Source organism: Hakea prostrata, chromosome 10 (assembly GCF_041222555.1).
Source record: "Hakea prostrata isolate BN-2017 chromosome 10, UWA_Hpros_2, whole genome shotgun sequence".
Lineage (NCBI taxonomy): Eukaryota > Viridiplantae > Streptophyta > Magnoliopsida > Proteales > Proteaceae > Hakea > Hakea prostrata.
In genome coordinates, this window is record NC_142609.1 from 15,424,329 (window position 1) to 15,431,471 (window position 7,143).

The following is a 7,143-nucleotide window of genomic DNA, read 5'->3' on the forward strand; positions in this document are numbered from 1 at the left end:
TTCGTTTCATCATTCACTTCTCTTCTTAGATTTACTTGTTTTGTCTCTATTAATTAGATTTATTTGCTTTATCTATGTTAGTTTCAAATTATATAGATTGGTTGTTTACAATTTCATTAGGATCTTAATGAACTAATAACAAAAGTGGCATAAGTTCCTTTGTACAAAAATTGTACCGCACTAGATACCGTGTTTAAACCGTTTTCTTGTACCGATTTAATACAAAAGCTAGTTAAAAAAAAACACGTTTTTGTAAATACCGAAACGTACCGTCCTTAAATTGGATACGTATTCAAAGAGATTGTCCCTTGGTACCGCCCCCCCCCGATTGACACCCTTAGTCTTCACTACAAAACAAACGTTAGGATACAAGAAAGTACAAGAAAAATGCATGAAAAGAAAAAGAAATTAAATAAATATTATATATATATATATATATATATATATATATATATATATATATATACACACACACATGTACATGCATGTGCAATGTGTTTTCAAATATGATTTTTATCAGAGAGGTTGTCTTGGTCCGAAAAAACCATAAGCAAGAACAAAGTTATGTAGATGTATATGAAACTTTTTTTTTTTTGCTACTGCTTATTCTTCGATTGTAGACCTACCTTTACTTATAATATAGAGAGATTGGATCTTTCATTATAAATTATGAATCCATAATAAATTGGCTCACACTGAGATAGTTAGACGAAATGGTGGTTCTCATAGAAGTTTGCAGCTATCATGTTTGTTGCTGTTAACCAATGCCATTGAAAATCATGTCTGGGATGGCATAAACCGTGTCACCTTGATTATTATCAAATGGTCTTTTAGGTGAGAAAATCAAGAATTGTTTTGGAGTAGCTGGGTGACCTCTATAAAAACGAGAAAGAAATTTTTTTTGGAAGAGCCAACAATGCTTGCAATGGAATAATCAGTTGGATTCCCACCATTTTCTGTAAACCATCTATAGAATCTAACCCTGGGCTTGATCCCATTCTTTAAATGAAAACACAGGCAAGCTGGGAAAATCTCAAGTTCTTATAGTGAGCTCCCTGCCTCCTTGCAAATGAAGTTCACCTATTATTCAAGCATTTCTAGATCTTGGTTGAGGATAGCGGATAGCTAGCTTCAATACTATCATCTTACAGAGTTTGTAGAAGTCAATGCCTTGTCGCAAGAGGCAATCAAACCTCTCCTACAATTCTTCCATTGAACCATGCAATAAAGATAAGACATTCATTGTAGCGACATTCTCTCCAAACCCTATTCCAAGTAAAAAGTTCAATTTCTTGATCTTATACTTGTGATTCCAAGCATTTTGGATTCTCTCCAGTTGATGTTTAAACTCAATATCCAAGTCTTCTTTAGAATTACTTGTGACGCAATTAGTTAATAGATGACATTCCCCATTGATGATCTTGTTTAAGAAACTTGTTCCTGCCCAAAACATATGGGTAGTGGATACTTATGAACAATAGAATCCAATTGCTCTTAGCTCAATCCAGTATGTTTCAAAAATCAAACACCGATATCATAGGGCTCTCTTAAGTACGTCATGGTTAGAATATCAAGGTTCTCAAGAAGCAACAAAGCCACATGCACCTTATTCACATGGTCACACCAAATTCTTTGAATTCCACCTTCTACACCAAAAACTCCTCTGAGTAATGAAGAAAAATGTTATGTTCCCTACCAAAGAGTACCCCCATCTTACTCATCTCACATCCAAGAACATATAAAATCCTAATTTTCCTACAAATATCATGCCACGAATACACATTCCACTCACATGACTAGCAAAACCAAATTTAAGAAAAACCATATCCAAATCATTAAATAACGCATCAATTTGGCCAACCAAAATTCCCTCCTTATACAATTTCCAAGCACGTTCCAGGAGAACCCAAAAACAGAAAGCACATGGGTGACCTTCAAAATATTCCCATCTTTGGATAAGAAAAACTCGTGGCTTGACAATAAACTATTGATTTCCGAGGGATCTATGCCGATACTCTCAAAGAAAAACTCAGTCTCGTCGATGGATGGTACCTCAAGGACTTCTGTAAATTCTAGAAACAATTAGACCCCGAGAAGTCAACTTTTGAGATGAGATCAGAAAGGAAAACAATATAGTTCTTGCTAATGCTCTCAGCTAAGTGAAGGAAAAAAAATGCTGGAATGAAGATACTCAGTTAATGTCTGCTGGGCTTGTTCTATTGCTCTAGCTCGATCTATATCTATACTAGACTTTCCAAAGCTTTGGGAACTTGGAGAGTGCAAGTGAAAAGCTCAAATACAGTGAGATGAAGTAGCAAAGTAAAACAGAGGAGATGGAACGAAATGCATAACGATGGGTTATAGCAGAGTTTTAGTCTAATAGTTCCCAAAGAATCGAAAGAGATGGAGAGAACTCTCATGGGATCTTTAGTTTCGGCCATGAACACATTTGGGCTTTTTGAACTTGCAATTGGAACTTTGAGTGTTTGCTTCTCTGCAATCTGTGGTCCTTGGGAAGGCATGGTAGAGAAATGAGCTACCTCTAAGAATATATAATAGAGGCAAAATTTGGGTAATTACTGAGATTCAATGTGACCTTTAGTTTCTTGAAACTGCAACAACATTCATGAATTACCAAGATTATTTCTTGGAAGATGGAGAGATATAATTATCAAATTTAATATTTTGTCTTTTCAAATTTATTTCTTAGGAGTGGGATCTTTGGGTCAAGAGAATTGAAAACCAAAAGAGTGGATACAAAATTGTAATTGTAATGAATTTACAGTTATAGACATCCTTACAGATATGATATTATATGAAATCATCCAAATATAATAGGATACAAATATAGTATTACCACTATCCAATCCGAATTCTATCCATTTACTCCCCTACTCGAGGATATAGTCAAGGAACAGTTAAAATGGCCTAGATTAATTTTATTGTTATGTGCTTAGTATATATATTCTCATTTTTTAATTTTTTTTAAAATTCAAGTGGAATCTCTTATGGTTTTCACAGTACATAGCAGTGTTCTTAAGCTAGATTACACTAACTAGTCATCTTCTAAGTTTAAAATGGTTTCTTATATTTCTGGTTGCATTGGTTTGTTGGATTTGATTTTATCTTTTCTACTGTTTTAAGTTCTGAGATTTAGAACATCTTTTACAAACTTCTGCCTATCCTAATCCATTTAATGAATTAGATGGAATGGGATAGACAAAAGTTTGTAAAAGATGTTTTAGATGTCACCACTTAAAACAGTAAAAAAATTAGTCAAATCGAACAAGCGAATGCAACCAGAAATATAAGAAACCATTTTGAAGTTAAAAGATTACTAGTTAGTGTAATCTAGCTAACACTGCTATTGCTCTGAAAACCATAAAAGATTCCACTTTAATGTAGAAAAGATAAATAAATGAAAATATATACTAAACACAAAACAATAAAATTAATCTAGGCCAGTTTCGCTGTATCTTGACTATATCCTAAAGTAAGGGAGTAAACGGATAGGATTCGGATTAGATACTGATAATACCATATCCGTATCCTACTATATTTGGATGAATTCAGATAATATCATATCTATTTTCGGAAGGATTCAGTCGGATTCAGATGATATTGGGATAATTATTCTTCTAAATAGATTCTTCTAAATGGGTATGAATAGAAATTGAATATAATTTTTGACTATCTGCTATTATCTTTACCATTATTATTTGTGAGAGCTAAGTTTAAAATTTAAGAATTAAGCAACTTTGTTATTTATTTTAATAAAAAATTTAGAAAAATATATATTCACATTTCTCAAGCACAATATAAAATGTCGGCGATATATCCTTGACATAAGGTGATATATTGCCATATCGGAAAGACATGACACAACATGGAAGAGTGATACAATTTTTTCTAAAAATCGATGATAAATCGCTGAAATATCGCGATATATCGCCAAAAGGTCGATATATCGCAATAAATTCCAAAAATATAAAAAAAATTTAAAATTCAAAATTTGAAAATATCGCATTAACTACTCTCTCTCATCTAAAAATGTTAAAATATCTCTGCGATGAGTGCTCTTTTCTTTCTTTTTCTCCTGCGAACGAAAGCCGTGGCGATGACGGAAACCATGGCAATGATGGTGACAAAGATATGAAGCAGCCGTTAAATCTCATGCTCTCTCTCTCTCTCTCTCTCTATATATATATATATATATATATACACCCTCTTGACTCTCTCTCTCTCTCTCTCTCTCTGCAAAAATCTCTAGCGAACAACGAGAACAAACCCCTTTAAACCCTTTTAAATGTGGGTGAAATATCGCCGACATTTCAGGGTTTTGGTGGTTTCGCCAGCCACCGACACCTAAATTTTCGAACCTTTGATCTCAAGCGAAAAAATTTATAAAGATAAGAAAACAAGTCCAAATAAATAACTTAATAAGATAATTTTATCAACCAGATAATAATCAGTTAAAAATAAATATTACCATATCCATGTCTAATTAGTAATCAGGCGGATTTGGATACCTCTAAAGAGATACAAATGAGATACAGATGCTAATATGGAAGTGCATTTAGGTTATTCATTTACACCCCTATTCTTAGGTAACTCACCAAGGAGTATCAAACCCTAACCTTTTTACTAAGAGGCGTTGGTCATCACCAAGTGGCCAATTCTTTGATGATGAAAAAAAAAAGGGTTTTGCAGATCTGGATAGAATGGCTTAGTTCTGGACCATTTGCAGGATGAACTAGAATAGCCTAAGCTGAAGTTTATAAAAGATGCATGCATGTTCCAGATCTCTACCTCAAAGAAACATACCATACAAGTTTGATCACTTAAAACAGTAAGAAAGATCTATTCAGCATCCAACCAGAAATGTAAGAAAATCATCTTGAACTTGAATGACTTGTTAGTGTTATCCTTAAGATCAGTGCCATGCACCATATATAAAAACCATAAATAAAGACTCCACTTGAATTTAAAAGCTAGACAGACAGAATGTGAATAACAAGCACATAACAGTAGAATTAATTAATCTGGCATACCTCAAGAAATTAAACCTATCATTCAAGTCTGATCATGATCACTTAAAACAGTAAGAAAGATTTATTCAGATCCGAAAAACTCATGCAACCAAAAGGATAAGAAAACCATATTGAACTTAAACCACCTTAAGAACACTGGTAATACAGAAAACCATAAAAGATTACAAATAGAAATGAGAATATATATATAGAGCAAGCAAATAACAGTAGAACTAATCTGGCATACCTCCATGAATAAAATGAAAAGTACGCTTTTGCCCGATCTGAGGAGTCCATGCAGGCCTGGCAGAGCCGCCGGTATTACCCACAGGACGGAATTCACCGGCGCCAGTTACATAAGTTGGAAGGGGTGGCTGAGGATGGAAGAAGGGTTGATCAGGTTGGCCGGCACCGGAGTAAGCATTCCAGCTACCAGGGTTTTGCCATTGAGGGTTCACTGGAGGGTTACCTGATCCCTGGAAAGCCATTTGGATCTGATTGCTCTGAACAAAGATGATGGAGCAGAAGATGAATCAAATCTCTAACAGAGAAAGCCTAGAACGGAACAGAAAGAGGAGAGATGCGATGTAAAAGAAGAAGAGGGAGGAACAACCAAGTAGAGAGAAAGATAAGAAGAAAGTAGGGTACGGTCCTCAGGTGAAACTCCCAACTGTGAAGCTGACACGGGGTATGCGAAGTTCATTTTCAGAGTTCAGTTTTTTCGCTTCTCAAGCGTAAAGAGACGTTACCTTTGCTTGTATTGCATGGTTGACAACCCAAAAGTGCTGACGTCAGCTTCAGCGTTGATAGAGTTCAGATCCTATACCCGTCAGGATAGACGCCAGTATTTCTCTTGCACTTTTTTATCACACAATAGGGGTAAAATTTACTTTTTGCAAGTCGACACAATAAATCAAATGTAGGCCCAACTTCTATCGTGTGCTAGAGAACTGTAACGGGAGTATAAACCCCTACTCTGACGAGCATCTAATCCAGACTTGTTCATACAATTTTTTTTGGGTAGAGTTCATACATGTATATGGTAGGAAAATTTTCAATCTCACCCCTGAGTTATCACTTAATATTAATGTTATCCCTGAGCAAGGTTTAAAGTATTCCACAATATAATACGATATGATATGTATCGATATGTCCCTCTATTGGATTGCACTAAAATGTATTGCCCAGTGCCATACAATATACTCTATATGGGGCAATATTTCTTAAATTCACTTGTCCGATACAATACTCCATATCCATACTTTAAACTTGTCGACCCAGAGTTGCCCAATTTATTAGTCAGGCCCCTTATTGTAAACATCGTTAGTTTGTGTTAATTCTTCTTTATCCATTTTCAATATTACTCCTACATCTTATGTTTAAAAACACTTCTCATGAACCATGCATATATCTCAAACTTTGTGAGAATATACCATTGAGAGAGGATGAAGTCACAAACAATAAAGGAAAATGAAGAAATAAGTCGAGTATGAAGTTTATTGTCCAAGGTTAATCTTGTCTTTTTGAAAAGTTAAGCTTGTTTACATCCACATTTAATTGTGATATCCTAACGATAAAGAGTGTTATTGATACACTTTCAACCTATAAGGGTGTGATTGATAAATTGAATAATTTTGGGGGTGATTAATTTTAAAAAGTCACTTAGAGGGTGGCATTTAAAATTGTCCTATATAATATAGATATCACAAGAAAGGACCGTTTGAATTCATTTTTTTAAAGTAAAAAATCCTTTTTTAGAAAAATATTATCCTTTTGCATGGAGTCCAGATACAGATCTCTTTCTTTGATGGTTTTATTTAATTTCCATTTTTGCATGGGATTAATTGAATTCCAAATTAAAGATATAAATCTACCTATTTGGTAACCTTTATTTAAATTTCAATTTTCGCATTGAATAATTAATTGCTTGGGTTTTAACTTTTAAGATACATAAATATTTTTGGTTTGGTAAGTTCAACTGTGAAGCTGACAAGTCTATGGTGGAATGAAATAAAAGCAATATACATCCGTAATTCCAGAAAAATAATAACAAAATATCAAAAGAAATATTACGAAATAGAAGCAATAAATTCAAAGAGGCCATGGGTTTAGA

At 34.0% G+C, this 7,143-nt stretch overlaps 1 pseudogene; it reads right to left on the reverse strand.

Moving 5' to 3' along the window:
* Window positions 1-757: 757 nt before the first annotated feature.
* LOC149002141 (transcription termination factor MTEF18, mitochondrial-like) lies at window positions 758-2,368 on the reverse strand (annotated as a pseudogene).
* Window positions 2,369-7,143: the final 4,775 nt, after the last annotated feature.